Source organism: Danio aesculapii, chromosome 21 (genome assembly GCF_903798145.1).
Source record: "Danio aesculapii chromosome 21, fDanAes4.1, whole genome shotgun sequence".
Classification (NCBI taxonomy): Eukaryota; Metazoa; Chordata; class Actinopteri; order Cypriniformes; family Danionidae; genus Danio; species Danio aesculapii.
In genome coordinates this window covers 16,770,659-16,786,961 of record NC_079455.1, presented here as the reverse complement: position 1 = coordinate 16,786,961, position 16,303 = coordinate 16,770,659, and the positions used below count along the sequence as shown (strand labels likewise).

The window sequence follows — 16,303 nt, the reverse complement described above, 5'->3', positions numbered from 1 at the left end:
ACTTTGAGGTAATATCACATCACGCAAAGGGTCATTTTTTTTCTCCAGTTGTGTCTATGATGCATGAAAAAGACTCCCATACATCAGACTTGCCTGATGTGGGTTTCCTAACAGTAAACTTGACGTTTTCTAATGCAAGCTGAAGGTCCTTCAAGAACAGCCCATCTTCACTTTGCTCTGCCATGGTAAAGCTCGCTCTGAAGACCATTATGCAGATGATACACACACAGATTGTGCAAATAAAACACACAAAAGCACTGGTCATGCGTTCAGCATGTGTAACAGTCATAAACACTGGCTGTACCAGTGCTCAATAAGAATGTGGAATCACAGATATGCTTCCGATTTAACGTCGGGACTCGGAAGCGCTATATTGTTAGACCATCTGGTCCCCGTTCAAATTACACGAGAGTTACCGACGATTATCACGTTTTATTTGGAAATTTATTCCTGCGCCGTAAGAAATCTGGTCGGGTTCCATGGCTCTGTATACAGACCTCTATATTAGACTATGACAAGTTTTGGTTATTCAACTTTCTTACAAAATAGACATTCATCAGTAAGTACTTTCACTTTTATTACTTAAGTAAATAAAAAATCGAGTAATTTCAAGTTTTAGGATTTCTGATTCATTTTTTGCTATGAGTACATGCCTAGGAATAACAAACGGCAGTAAACGACAAACCACTTGCATTACAAACCAGTGTAATTTTGACAAAATAATACAATTAAGAAACATAGAGCTAAAAATCAATGAAAGTGAATGAGGCTCCACACATTTCAGTTACAATGCTTGGTGGCTCTTATGTGAAAAATAAAATATGTATTAATAATTGGTGGAATGCTTTTTACAGTCCTGTATCACAAATACTATCCTCAGGGCTTGCAAAATCTGGTAGCCTGAAGTCCCAGAGCTATTGTTTTTTCAATTGTGCTACCAAAATCTATCTACAGTACTATGCCCAAAACAACCTACCCCAGTACCTAACCTAAACGCATGTAGTTACTCAGTAGTCAGTAATTTCTTAGATAAGTACACTGTAACATCATATTAGAGTGATTTAAAAAAAAAATCCTGTCACAATAATGAATGAAATAATAGATGCTAAAAATACAATTGGGCCATCACACAAATAAGTTTTACATTATATTAAAATTAAAAAATAAAACAAAATTGCAGCCCTTGTGAGCATAAGTATTCCTTTAGAAACATCTCACCAACTCCAAACTATTAACTAACGAAATAAAATTCAAACAAAGCCTTGTTTAAAAAAAACCCAGCAAAATCGCAGAGCGGCCAGTCAGACGGGCAAAGAAAAAGGCAAGGGACAGGTGGCTCAGTGTTAGCACTACTTGCTTAATTACTGTTCCCAAAGTAACCATTAGGGTGATGGAAATGAGCCCACAAAATGACTTAGCAAATAAGCCCACTGGACATAAATAAATCGATTTGCTTCCACCCGTTTTAAGAAGTTTTTTTTTTCCTGTAAGGAGTAAATTCAGTCGCACAGCGCACCAGATGCTATCTGGGGTAATACACTAGCATTGATCTTAAAGCTAATAAAATGCAAACCAAATGTGTGATGGTTTCTAAGCATTGTCAGTTGTCTGTATTTGGTGTCTAACCCCTCCACCGTCTCCATCTGCTCCTGTAACACATGACCTGTGTTTGCCAAGGTCTCGTAAAAGCTGAAATAAGTGAATCTGTGTGTCGCTGCCTCCGCATTGGCTCCTGTCAATCACTGTAACCTCTTCAACATCAGGTCCACCTTTAAGTTAAACTATCTTCCAGCTTTTCTGCACCTGTGTCACAGTATTCACTGAGGACTCATGTCAAGTCTGCTTCTGACCCTCTGATTTTATCAACCTACAATTGTGCAACTCCCACATTCTGTCAACCGCGAGCGCTTCGCTCTCTTCCAGCATTTTTCAACCAATTAAGTCACAGATTTTTCAAATTAAGCCAAATTATTGTCATTGCAACACTCTCATTTCTTTCATTCCTCCATGACAGCATATTATGTTCTGACGCATATATTAGATAAGATCTATATTCATTTGAAGTCACTAGCTAGGCTGTTTATGCTGTCTGAACCACTAGTATGCTTAAAAATAAGCAATTTGTCTCTGCACAGTGAACTCAAAACTGATTTGTGATGTGACGCAATCTCAGAACGTTTTTTCATGTTTAACGTATAGGTGTAGAGATACATTATTGATGAGTGAAAGACACAGCAGACAAGGATATTCAGTGCAAGATCCCACAAAATGATAAAGGGATTAGGCATGGGATGATAACCTTTTTTAAGGTTTACCGTGATTTGGAAATATCAAGGTTTTAAAACCGTCCAAATTTTCTGCTATACCGTTCCGAAAGTATGTGTAACACTTTTATTTACTTTTTTTTTTACAACAGTATCTCCAGCAGAAAAGATATCCAATAAAGCCATTTTAAATAGTAAAGAAATCTGTTTTTGAAACTGATGAAGACAGCACAAGTCAATGATTGATTTTAATTGCCTGACATGTTTACTGCTCCAAAACATTTTAAATGTTTGTCAAAATAAAATATATTGTGTTCAAAGGGGGAAAAGTTTTAGTTTTTTACCCAGACATTTTAAAAGAATATATTTTACAGCATTAATCACAATACCATAAAACTGTGATATTTTTATCCAAGGTTATCATCCCATCAGAATCTTATACCGGCCCATGTTTAACGCCCTGTATACACTAATACGTTTTAGTTTTAAAACGCATAAATTTTGCTATGGTTACACCATCCGCCCACTCTATGCCAGAGTTTTCGAGTGCCGAAAACTGAGCTTTTTGAAAATGCTGAAGAGGCCGTTTTCATTTGCTTCATGTTAGTGTGGATGGGGGAAAACGGAGACATCTGAAAACAGAGGCGGGGCCAAACTTAACAGAGACCAAAAATGTTGAGGCGTCATGTAACTACATATTTATATGACCGTCACCTTCATATGCATATTTATAACAAAACAGAGTCTATAACATTACTGCCTCCTTTCATTTTCATTGAAAATACAAAAAAATACCCTCTCTTTTGCTGAACATCAGTTTTAATAATCAATAATGGCTGGGAATAAATGCAAGCAATGGAAATAAATGCAAGCAATCAGTCAAATGTGCAGAATCAGTGTAACGTTACGTGGTTACATTAATTAATATATTAACTTATCTTTGCGCTTAGCCAAAACACGTTACCTGAGGAGTAATAGATTCAAAAGACCAAAGTCGGGGAATATGTCGTTAGACAAAATTAATTAAATATCACGTTTAACAAATATAGGGAGATTAGATCCAGCGGTAGATTCTTGATGAGCAGTCTGAAGTGTACAGCTCTCATTGCTGCAGTGCATGCCAGAGTGTGCGTTTTCAGCAGTGTAGTGTGGACGGAGAGTTGATCAGAAACGATAGGTATATATATATATATATATATATATATATATATATATATATATATATATATATATATATATATATATATATATATATATATATATATGTAGATTATTAGATATCAGACTACTTGAATAGTAAAACAAAAAAACCTAAAAGTACAGATTCAAATTTCACCCAAAAACTTATGCTTTAAAACAAAAGCTATTTGTTTTGTTAAATTGTTTCTGGCACCACTCTGTTTTAATGATAACCTATGGAAAAATGCTCAACCAGGCGGTTACAATGCCAGTTAAAGGAACACCTGTTGGCCCATTTTACAAGTCCCTAGAGTCAAACAGATGAGTTTTACCATTTTTTAAATCTATTTAGCTGAACTTCTGGTCTGGTTAGCTCAGCTTAGCATAACACTTTAAACAGGATTAGACCATTAGCATATCTCTTAAAAAATTCAAAAAAGAGTTTTGAAAACTTTCCATATAAAGCTTGACTGTGCGCTGACACCGAAAGTGGTGAGAGCGTCAAAGTAGCCAGAAGTCATTCATTTTTAACAGGAGACTGCGGCAATAGGTGGCGAGGAGCGGCACAGCACATCTTCGCCGGTGTAAATGTCAAGGAAAGTTGAAATCAAGTCAACTTTATGGTAATGAGCTATGACGCAGTTCGGCGGCAAGCAATCGAAATGTAGAAGTCCACCACTTCCAGAGAACACAGTCACCGTGAACCTTGGGTCCGACCACAGTTGTTCCCAAGGGATTGATTATTGCGGTCACTGGATTTTGAATTATTTACGATGTTTTCTAGGACATACATTCAAAAAGTTACTGCTGAGTTACTGATGTGCATTAATGTTATATGTATTTTTTTTTTCTTTAAAAAAGTATGAATCGCATGCAAAAATACAAAACAGTATTGCAAAGCCACACCACACACAACAACTTGATCTTCCATTGTTCAATTAATTTGATAAAAAAACATGCAACATTTTCACGCTAGAAAGCAAGTTTATGTGGGAATGTAAGTGATTTGCTGAAACGGCTCCTTTAAATACGAGATCAACGTAGTGAAATTTCACACTCTCACCGGCGAAGTTGTGAAGGCAGCTAGCGTTGTCGCCAGGGCTCTGGCCGCCTCTAGTACTAATACCAATGAAAAATGTAACGGTTTTTCCAGGTTATTGTGGCTAGAAACTATATTCTCAATCTGGCGTAATAATTCCTAGCCATATTGATCAATAAAATATCAACTTTCTTTCTTTCGGTCTTACACAATGTACACAATGTAACTACAGAAGGGTGAAGCTTTAAATCATTTAAATTATTAAGTTAATTTTTTTTTTTTTTTGAGCAAGATGGTGACTAGGTTTAATCCGATTCAATGATTCATGCTAAGCTGAGCTAAAAGGATTAAAAATTGTCAAATGTAACTTTTTAACTCTTGGTGACATGTAAAATGAGCCTATTTCCAAAAAATTGGAGTGTTCCACTTAAGGGTTAACTTGAAAAACAGGTGCAACTGCAGAAAACAACTCAACGGTCATTTAAAAAATAAATGCCTGCCTAAGTAAAACAAAAGCAACATAAAGCTAAATTTGAGTGAGCTAAAGATATAGAAAAAGGCACATTTCCCCTTCTTTCAACTTTATAAATTGTATTTCTTTAATGTGTTCAGTTTTAAAGGTTATAATTCATGTTAGTAATTACTTTGAGAACTACATTCTACTGTACAATATTTCTGCCATAATTATTTTAAGTTAAGGCAAGACAAGTTTATTTAAATAGCACATTTCACACACAATAGTAATTCAAAGTGCTTTACATAAGCAATAAGCATAAAAAATAAAAACAACGAAGAATTAAAATGACTCAAAACAGATTAAACATGTGTTAAAACCAACTTTACATTCAAAGAGTTGTTGTGAAACTACAAAACCACACTATTCATCCACACGCAGACATGCAAAATCATGCAGTCTTCCGTTGTTTAATATTCACAGGAACTATTGTCCATATCATATATTATTAAGCATGCAGCCTACTTAAAATTTATTCTTCCAAAAATTTGCCAAATTCCTTGACACACCGAATTATAGCCTAATATCCTTTTATATGGCTATATTCTGTTTCCAATCATAATTTCCACATCAATTAAATAACAACCCTTATAAGCATTTGTTTTTAAAATGAGGTAATCCAAGCTAAAAATAATGATACTTCCCATGCTCATTTGGCCACAGTTTGTCATCTTAAATATATCATCATTTATATGTGGACCACAAAACTACAGGCACACACATGCACACTTCAACACTTATGCCTGAAAAACCTAACTGACCGCCAACATTTGCATCCCTAATTAGACATAGCTAATCAATAATAAAAAAACAAAAATCTTGCCAATCTTCTCAGGTTAGAACAACAAAACTGAGAAGATTTCCACGGAAGAGATAACTTTTATCACTTTTTCTCTTTATCACATTGTGTCTTTTAGGAATTGTTTATTGAAAAACCCATATTGACCGACTACTCATCTGAATACAGATTGACACGTGTTCCTCTCACTGATTGTAGATGATCCTATCTAAAATGGAACTCAATCCAATCTCCAAATATTCAAGTTAATATTCACATAAAGTCAGATAAGTCAAACCCTTTCTTCTACCTTTTTTTCCTAAGCTTCTATTTAGCAAAAAAAAAAAAACATCTGCGGATGTGTCAGGCTACAGAAGTATATGCTGACGCAGATGTCATACGGTTTAGTCTCAGCCAACTTTTATATGTACCTGATTGCGTACTGTAGCTTAAGAGGTGTTTGTGGTACCTCAGGCCACACGCTGGATTCGCTTCAGACACAATGCCTTATTCGCAGCTGTAAAGATGGCAAGCCAGACCCCAATGCAATTAACCTAGCACCATTCAAAAAGCATGGTTATGAATGATTGTAAGGCTTTGTATTCATTCAGACAGAGCTTGTGTAATCAGACCCTTAACCATGTAATCAGCAGTCCAGTAGAGAAAACATAATGACCCATTTATAGCTAATGTGGAATGTCAAAGCTCCGAAATATCAGAGAAAAAGGCATGAAGTCAGATGAGTCAATAAATACATCGACTCAAAGAGCAATCAGACAGAGAACAACTGTCTTGGGTGAAACCATCATTCATAGTCTGTCATATGGTCAAAATCAGTTTCACATGAAATGCAGATATTGATGTCAGAGGTATTTTTGTTGTCCAATCCTTAACCTGAAATATTTTGGTGTCAAGGCCAAACTATAAAGCGTTCCTTTAGCTCTAGTAAAGCATGGCATGGTTATGCTTTATTTTAAGGTATGCTTATCACTATTAACAAACCATTATGACTTCTTTCGGCTCAATAAACTCCTAACCTGCAGCTAGGGCTGGGCTGATAAACGATATTATATCAAATCGCCAGTGTTGGGCAAGCTACTTAAAAAAATGTAGTGAGCTAAGCTATTAGCTACCCTACTTAAAATGTAGCTTAACTACACTAAAAGCTACCCTTTGGGCAATGCAGCAAGCTAAGCTAAAAGCTAATTGGCAAAAGAAGCTTAGCTACATCTAAGCAAATTTCTTGTGTTAGCCTATTTGGTTGATAATTTTATTTGCCATCATATGGATTTACTTTCATCGGCTACACACCGGCCTCACAGTTCAGTGAATGTCGGTGCCGTTACTAATTGATCCGCTATCGGTAAATGTAGCTTGTGTGGATGCTACTGTACTACTTGACTAAAAAAATAGCTTCACTACAGAAAAGGTATTTGGTTTAAAAAGTAGCAACGCTACCGCCACACTACTGAGAAATATAGTTAAGCTAGTAGCATCACTACTTGTAGCGACGCTACTGCCCAACACTGCGAATTGTGATAAAATTCCAAATTTCATGCTTTCCGCTACATTCATTCGTCCGTGGCGGGGCGCCACACCAAAATTCATCCCGCCACAGCTACATTACAGCTTCTCATTCAAAATAAGCGGATTATAATCGCACCAAAAACGTATTAAAAGGTAAGTAAATTATAACAGCGCAAACTTCTGTAACAGTAGTGCTGTGCGTTCTTTGTTTAACCCTTTAAGGTGACATGCTGACAGACTGTCTGACTTACTGACTGACAGACAGGTGCGTGATGCGTGAGGCAAGCAAACACGGCGTAGCTTTCAGTTATGATGAACACAGTTTCCATAATTATATTTTATTTATAGATAAAGGTCTGTGGTTCTGCATACAATGACTTTATCTTGCTGGAGTTTATATGTGTTTCACTTTACTTCAAGATGCATTAATGCCGCTCTGTAGGTCTGTTAGAGACATTCATAAATATTCCTAGCAAATGTAATAAATGTTGGAGACATACTCGTTACATAAACACTCTAAATCACACTTCAGCAGCGTTTATTTGAGGGCGCGCAAGAAAACCTGCACTTGAGCAGCGTATATTTGAGGGCACACAAGAAGTTTTGTGCACGTGCAGAGGAAATCGGCGCTCTAGCACATAGATTGACATGCTCATAGGCTATTACATGAATGCGATCTTGACTTAATACTGCGCTCACAATATTTGTCAATGAAATAACACCACATAAAGTTGGTAGATCTGTGTAAAATGCCCAACAGTGTGCCGCCACAGCTGGAAACACTGAATTGTCACTAACAATGATAAGCTCTGGACTTTATATTGATCTAATCACACAGCAGAAATGTGCAACAATGGGAATCTAAAAGTTTTTTGATATTAGAAATGTTCCAAATTGTCAGCCACCAAAAATTTATAGGCAGAAAATATGGTATGCCATTTAATGGACCCTCTCATTCTGGTGGCTTCAGTCATTGTTGGGGTACTCTTTTAAATCTCTTTTAAGCATTAACAACTTGTATCTAAATATTTTGTCACCTTAGAATTATAAGACTCTATCTGACATTTTTGTCAAAATTGAGTAATTGACATATTCTTATTAAATGACAACTTATTTACTTATATACTTTTTTTTATATAAATTGTTTACATTTTAAGATTTTTTATTTTAAAAACAAATGTTACACACATACTGTTTGCTATATGGAATGCAAAAACTTTCAGAAAAAATCATTCAGAACGCAAATAGAACCTTATAATTCCAAGGTGATGATATATCGTTATCATTTAATATGGAAAATAATTATTGAGATTACATTTTTGCCATATTGCCCAGCCCTACCTGCAGCTTATTAATAGTTATTAAGGTAGTCGTTGTTTAAGTAGTAGGTAGGATTAAGGGTGTAGAATACACTCAGAAAAATGATGGGTTGTTCATTAGGTCAAATATGGGTCAAACGTTGGGTCAATTATGGACTAACACAACAACTGGGATAAAAAAAAAGTGTCATTTAAGTTTAAGTGAAAAGGAACCCAACATTGGGTTTGTCCCTATTTGACCCAAAATTGGGTAAAAAGCTAGTATTGGTTAACTCAGCACTTTTAAAGTGTATCATTTGGAATATGTACTTTGTAAGTACTTAAAATAGCCAATATCTTAATAATAGGCAGGTAATAAACTACAAGTCAATACTGAGAATAGGTATTTCAACTAAAGTTTTAGCAAAAAAAAAAATGGAAGTTGCTTTGGATACATGTGTCTACCAAATATGTAAAAATACATCAGTGTGTAAGGTGTGTCTCTTTGCACTTCATCTCCAACATTTTTCAGAATAATTTCCTTTGTGTTCAACAGAAGTTTAGAACAAAAGTAAGTGATGAACGCATTTAAATTTTTCAGTGAACTACCCCTTTATGTGTGACAAAAGACAGAAACGGGATAGAAGTATCAAGTCATAATCTAAAAACAGAAATGAATCCACTTAAAAGTCAGGAAATTATATAAATAGCTCTTTCCTAAAGCTGATATTAGTTTACATGAACTACAATATCCTATTGGAGTTTTGAGTTCAGTGTGTCACAAATGTACGGTATTAGCTGTGATCAAACAGCTGAGGAATGACCTTGGTGACTTGAACTGACAAGAGGATTCGTTTTTTTTAAACAGAGGTTGAGAGGTCAAGAAACTTACAGCTGAACAGGAAAAGTCAACACTGACGTGACAACGTGGAAAAGTTGAGAGATTCAAAGCGCTGTTTTTATCCTCTATGATGACAGCTGTTAGCATTAATGCTAGCAAATAGCATTCATTGTTTATGGCTGTAGTGTCAATCTAGCAACTGACTAAGGGATAAAAATACCTTATTTGGACACTACATATACACCCAGACAGATGTTATTGCTGATTATTATTCTGATTGGTCTGATTGGACATTCCAAGGAATTTTATTCCAAGATAATAACTTCTACATAACGCAGGTCCATCTGGGAACTTCGAATCACCTTAATTGTCACTGAATACAGTGAATAATATTTTAATGTTTTGTTGCAAGTAGCTGTGTAAAATGCAGGGTAAATCACATCAAGGATGGTTGTTTAAAGCCCTTCAGTCTTATAGACCAACACTCTCATTCGAATCTGGCTGCTGATAAGCCTGTCAGGCTCTATTCTAAGATAACAACCTCCTGGATATACTTTATCCCTAACATAAAACCTGACAGGCTGCTGTATAAGAATAAAGGGCTTTATTCTGCGAAAAAACTACTTGCTGGATATACATTATCCCTTTTACTACACAGCTATCTGCCTCAAAACTGAAGTATTACACACAAAACATTGATTTGAGCTATAATAATTTAATCGCTCTTTAATTAAACTAAAGATTAGAGGGAAAAATGTGTTCTTATAACGAATGGCTGCATGCAGCCTACACTAACCTACTTATTATTATTAATATTATTATTGTTATTATTATTATTATTATTCATTCATTCATTCATTCATTTTCTTTTCGGCTTAGTCCCTTTATTAATCCGGGGTCGCCACAGCAGAATGAACCGCCAACTTATCCAGCACATGTTTTACGTAGCGGATGCCCTTCCAGCCGCAACCCATCTCTGGGAAACATCCACACACACAGCGACCTTCTTGCTGTGAGGCGACAGCACTACCCACTGCGTCGCCCATTGTTATTATTATTATTATTATTATTATTATTATTATTATGATTCAGTCGCATGACGCCACCAAACAGTCAAAAATAGTGGAGTGACAGACTTGAGAATATAAATATATGAATATATTTACTAGCAATCAAGATGATTCATAATACCCAGATACGCTTGTGTTATTCTTTTTGTCGGTTGTTGTGCCTGACCAATCCAAAGTCCCTTTAAGGCAAGTCATTTCATTTGGCGTCCATCTTTGAAACACCTCTCGGGCAGTATGCTGAGGCATACTGTCTGAATGGGCAAACATCAATATAGCCAAAATTGCTTGCCAAGCTTACGATTAAATTTCATATTAGAAATTACCAATAAAATTAAACAGCAACTGTCTTTTTAGTTTAATTTCTAAACGTTCGAATTACACAAAATCTGCAGAAACTCACGTCTGGTCCAAGACCCTCCCCCGGAGAATCCTCAGTCTATAGCAACTATAGCAGTCTAAAGTACTAGAAGGCAGGGCTTCATTGACCATATTGACTATTACACTACTGCCCATTCAAAATCAGCATAGGAGTGACACATCCTGTGTATTCTATAGTCTTTGACCAATCAGATTCAAGTATGCCAGAGAGCTGTGTAATAAAATCAATTAATATAGATGTAAACACTTTCGTAATCATACAGATTAGGTTTGACTGAATTAAATTGTGCTAATATTGTTAACTGAACCAGTTTGTCATAAAGCAATGACACTATTTTGCAGAGCAACAATTATGTGCTTTATCCATTCATGTCTTAATGCACTTGAAGTGAAAATAATAATAATACCTTTACTACAACTAACCATGTTTTTAGTAAATGTTTTATAGGGTTTTTTTTTTGGTTACCATTTTTATAACCACAGTTTTGCTACAAATACCATGTTTAAGCTGTAGTTAGTGTAGCACAACCATGGTTAATGTGTGGTTACCATAATTCATCTGCAATAAACATGTGTTTTGGGGTTTTATTAAAAGCATGGCTAATTTATGTGAGGGTAATGGCTGTTAAAATATTAAAATGCCAAAGGCAAGGTGTAAAGTTAATCTGATTTGGTCAGCATTTATTAACTGGATAATGAGTGTCAAAAAGTATAAAGCAGTGTGTCTCTGATATCGGCTACCCATATATTCAGCAGAATCATTAATGTACTAAAGCACAAGATAATAGCTACATAAAGATGTGTCTGGAGATTTTTATGACTGATATCGCTACATTAAAAGGAAGGAAGTCTAGTAATGGCTAATTACACCCAAACAGCCATTGGAGAGGATGGTTTGGAAATATTAAACTTTGCCTTCCTGTAAATCCTTAAAATCTTTAAATCGCAATCATTGTTCCTTCTCTAATTTCCATCTGACAAATTCAGCAATTAGTGATGGTCACGTTGTGCCTTTGCATATGTTGACACTCACACTACGTTGTTTTATATTGGTACATGTTATGAAAATGATATCTCAGCTTATTAATTGGAAGAAACATTGGATATGTCTTCAGAGCAGACTATTTAAACATTTATGTTAACTGACAAAATGTATTCATTTATGCATATTTAAGTTTGCAAGGCCTCTAATGGTAATATGTCATGTGAAGCTGTTTGCTGAGAGAGCTCGTGACTCTTCCCTAGGGACAAACACGCGGCTAATTGGTCCTTCCACTATTGAATAACAATAGGGAAAGTCTTGCAGTGAGGAAGGAGTTTTACATTTTAAGCTATATAAATTATGTGTAACATTTGTTAATGGCTGATGATTTATATATTTTTGGTGGCCATGAAACTGTATGAAAATCACAGTGCTGCACATCACATTACATTATATATATATATGTCCAGTCTTTGTGATTTCACAATAAAGTTTAGGCTAAAGCATGCTAAAGTTGCCATTATACAAATTTTTGTGATACGAAAATCACATTAAAGTTTGATAGCTATAGCCATATTGTTTTCATTTTGTTCGAAGTCTTTGTGATGTAATTATGCTTATGTTTTTAGTGGCTAAACCAAATCACATTCTAAATCGATGACAGAAGTTTCTGCAAACTGATAATCATGCTAAAGTTTAGCAGCTAATCCAAATTGTGTTCTAGCCCAGATAGCACACATATGTCTGCAAAGTGTATGTAAAGAACATTTCATCAGGAATATCTGCTGTGTACAAAGATCTAATAAACATTTTATGATCATTTAAAATCATTTACTAACGACATAGTCTATAAGTCTAATTAGCATCTCATAGACTAATTGAAAATGAGCAAATGCTAAGCAAATCCATTGTGTCCCATATGTAAACACAAACACCAATAAAAGGTCTTTGTGGCGTATATGTGTGCTATCGGGGAAGGCATTATAATAATACTTTACAATTTTATAATAATGCTGAAGAATTCAAGTTCAGACGCTAAATTATATCATATTATAATGATTCTTTACAATTTTTAGAATAAAGTAACTGGCCAGCTATGAGTAATGTTTTAACTCACCAACACGTTTTTACTAGATTTCAGCAATTATGAAAGTTGATTTTAGACCCTGTGTTTGTGTATGTTTATATGTGACTTAAAATTATTTAATAAGTAATTATTCATTTTTAATTTATATTTACAAAACATGTTAAATAATTCGTTAAATCACAATAGAATTAATCAATCCATAACAGTACACTTTGTTTAAAATTATCATAATAATTCCAAAACAAAAATAATGCAACCTAATGGATAAACCATGCCACTAAACCGGACTGCTGAAGCTTCTGAGAGGAGGGAAAAAAATCACTGTGAGGTTACTTGGAAACGTCACGCAGGCAGATATCGAGTAATTCAGGTAATGCGGAGTCCAACGTAACATCTCCCTCAAGACACGCACACACGCACGCACACACACACACACCTATCTATCTCCCCCTGCCGCTGTCTTTCTTCCTCACACTGCTTCACACACACACATTCTCACGCATGCACGCTCTCACACGCAAACGCCACACACGAACACTCTCGCGCACGAGATCCAGCGGACGCTGATAATAATTCATGTTTTCCTAGCCAGATGTGGACTTTGCCGAGCGTCGCTGTGTGCATTTTCATAGCTCAAAGTTAAATGCGCTCGAAAACTTCTCCAACTCTTTGCGTCATAGTGAAAGTTAATGACTGGCAATCACACAAACAGTGCGTGCATGAGCGCCGCGCGCTGTCGGCCGCGGACTGCAGCAGTAAATCCCCGCGCGCTCTCCGCGGCGACATCAGCCTGATAATATCCTCTCAGCGAACAATGAAGCGCACATTTTTGCCTAATCCCACCGCAACGAGTTGCACAAATCACCTCAAATCACGAGCGACTAAACATCAAACTGCAAATGCGTTCAAGACACCCTCTATTTAACGACATACAGCAATATTCACGAGCACAGCGTTTTAGTAACGCACAGGTGTGCAGCTGCTGGAAGAGCAAAAGTTCCGCGTCTATAACATAACGCATCATCAACTACAATACCACCTGTCGTTACATGCTGGAGGAGCAACTATCATAAACGTCATCGGCATCATAATTTTACTAGCAAATTATCCAGGAGAGTGTTAAGTTTGCACAGCCCACCAAAGCATTTAAATACGTTTACGATTTGTATATTCTGTCAATTGATTAAATCGCATTGTACAGAGTCAAAACGATATTACTTCCTGGGAAGCGCGAGCGCGTTTCCATAGGAAAATAAAGCAGAGATCTGCGAGAACGAGCCAATATTGCGCGGTCGCTAAATTACGAGTCGGATCCTTATTTAATTTGACATTAAAGCAGCACAGAAATACCTTTTGTCTAGACTCAGTGATCTGAAACCTGGGTCTCTGCGGTGCCAGTGAACGGTCTGCAGCAGCACGGCTGACAATGTACGGCACAATCATTCTCCCGTTCTCCCAGCCACCGAGATCGTTAGGAAGATGACATCCCAACTTTGAGCAGACTTCAACAAAGTATGATTCCCCCCTTTCCATGTATCTGCATATTTGCAAACACTGGCCCCTTTTTTTATTCGCACCTACCAAGGCAGATCCGAGCGGAGGGGAGGGCTTCCACTGTCCGAGCGCCCCTTCTCCAAGCCTGTCGTTGAGATTGATGGCAAAAAGAAGGGAGAAAAAGCTTATTCTCCACTTCCAGAAATCATGGAGCCTTCGACCGAGCCGAGCGCGTGAGGAAGAGAATGGTGAATTATTGCTAAACGTACTTTCTGGGAAGCTGAGCGTGTGGGCTCACCAACCTTTCGATTCTCGCAATCCCACCTCTACATCCAGAAGAACATGCAAACACATTTCATAGATTTTTGGAGCTTCACGTAAAAACCGAACTGGACTTTCGGCGACGCTGAGGCGGAGAAAATACACAGATAAACAAAGACATTTGGCGTTTACGCGGAGCTTCTTTTCGGCGACGTTTTAAATGTCGGACCTTAAACTAAAGGGTGTTTCTCGATGTGCACGTGCTTTGTGAATGATTTGCGGGTTAATGTGACGGAAGGAGATCTGTGTCGCTTCTGTTTCCCTGTGCGCTGAGCAGCCTGTGATTTTTTTTCTCCAGGAGCAAAAGTTGATATGTCGTCATACCGCTTTAAGACTGAACTTCCCTTCAACACATTCATATTTACCATCAAACAATGTCAGAAGGATGCACGTGGTGACTGCATGACTTTGTAATCCTACTATTTGTTTTCATTTTGAGCTGTTTTTTTGTATTGCTCGACGGAATAAATTAATATGATATAATAAAATATTAAAAGTGCATAATGTCTTGCACTTTTAGAAACTTTGTTATGCAAATAATATTATAAAAATATACATTTTATGAAGTTAGATTTGGTGTCAATAAATCACCAAATGCATTCCAGCTGCTGGCAATATTTTATGGGGTGCTTTTTACCTATATCAGTGGTGGTTAATTAATGATCTGTGAGTATTAAAAATACATTTTAGAAATAAATAACAGGTTAATCCATCACAGTTGATTCCGCTTTATGATTGCAATAATAGTAAGTTGGGTGATATCATTAAGTAGCCCAATATAAACTTTGAATATAATTTCTTTTAGAAAATGGGCCTAATTAATAACTAATTAACACTTTGTAAATAAACACTATGCATCTGCGCACATGTGATCCTGTAGACCATCCGCATGTTAAGTCATGACATGAAATACTATTTCCAGGTCCAAGCCGCAAGAAAAAATTAGTTTATGACCACGTTTTAGTCCTATCACACATTAAAGTGAATTTTATATAAAATCATTGTGCACACAACAGTCTCTGGATTTCCTGCATCACAGACATCAATAATTTAATCATTTTTAAAATATTAATCACTGGCCATTGGATATTAGGCATGCCTGTATATATTGCGATTGTGATTTTCGAAAGTATTACATCACTTTGTAAACGTTTATTATCCCCATTTGTTGAGTCTCCCCATACAGTTTGATTGAGTGTTTGGACCCGGAAGCCGTTTCATGTGACGTCACACTTAACAAGCGGACTGTTATCTAGTATCCATGCATCCATGAAGTGAAGACTGAACATGCTTTTTATGCACTTTATCTCACTATTTAATAGTCAATTTTTGTACACTGTTGAAAAAAAATAGTTATTTTTACTTAAAAAAAAAAAAAACACGTAAAAATAACGGCCATTAAATTACAGACATTTACCGTAAAATAACAGACAGTAAAATACAGACATTTACCAGAAATATAAATTTAAGGAAATCTCGGTAATTTAAAGTCCGTTATTTTACGGTAAATGTCGGTAATTTAATGGCCGTT

At 36.2% G+C, this 16,303-nt stretch overlaps 1 protein-coding gene across 5 annotated transcripts in view; it reads right to left on the bottom strand.

The window, feature by feature from the left end:
- The window catches only part of cxxc5a (CXXC finger protein 5a), a 142,376-nt gene that overhangs the window by 30,927 nt on the left and 95,146 nt on the right, over positions 1–16,303 (bottom strand). The window contains exon 1 of one of the 5 annotated variants that reach the window (XM_056446775.1): positions 14,535–15,031. The exons of 1 other annotated variant lie outside the window; for it this stretch is intronic. The gene's annotated coding sequence lies outside the window, so the exon portion shown is untranslated. Of the gene's footprint in view, positions 1–14,307; positions 14,488–14,534; positions 15,032–16,303 lie in introns of those variants that run through there. 3 more of the 5 variants (XM_056446773.1, XM_056446777.1, XM_056446774.1) reach the window with 3 other exon arrangements.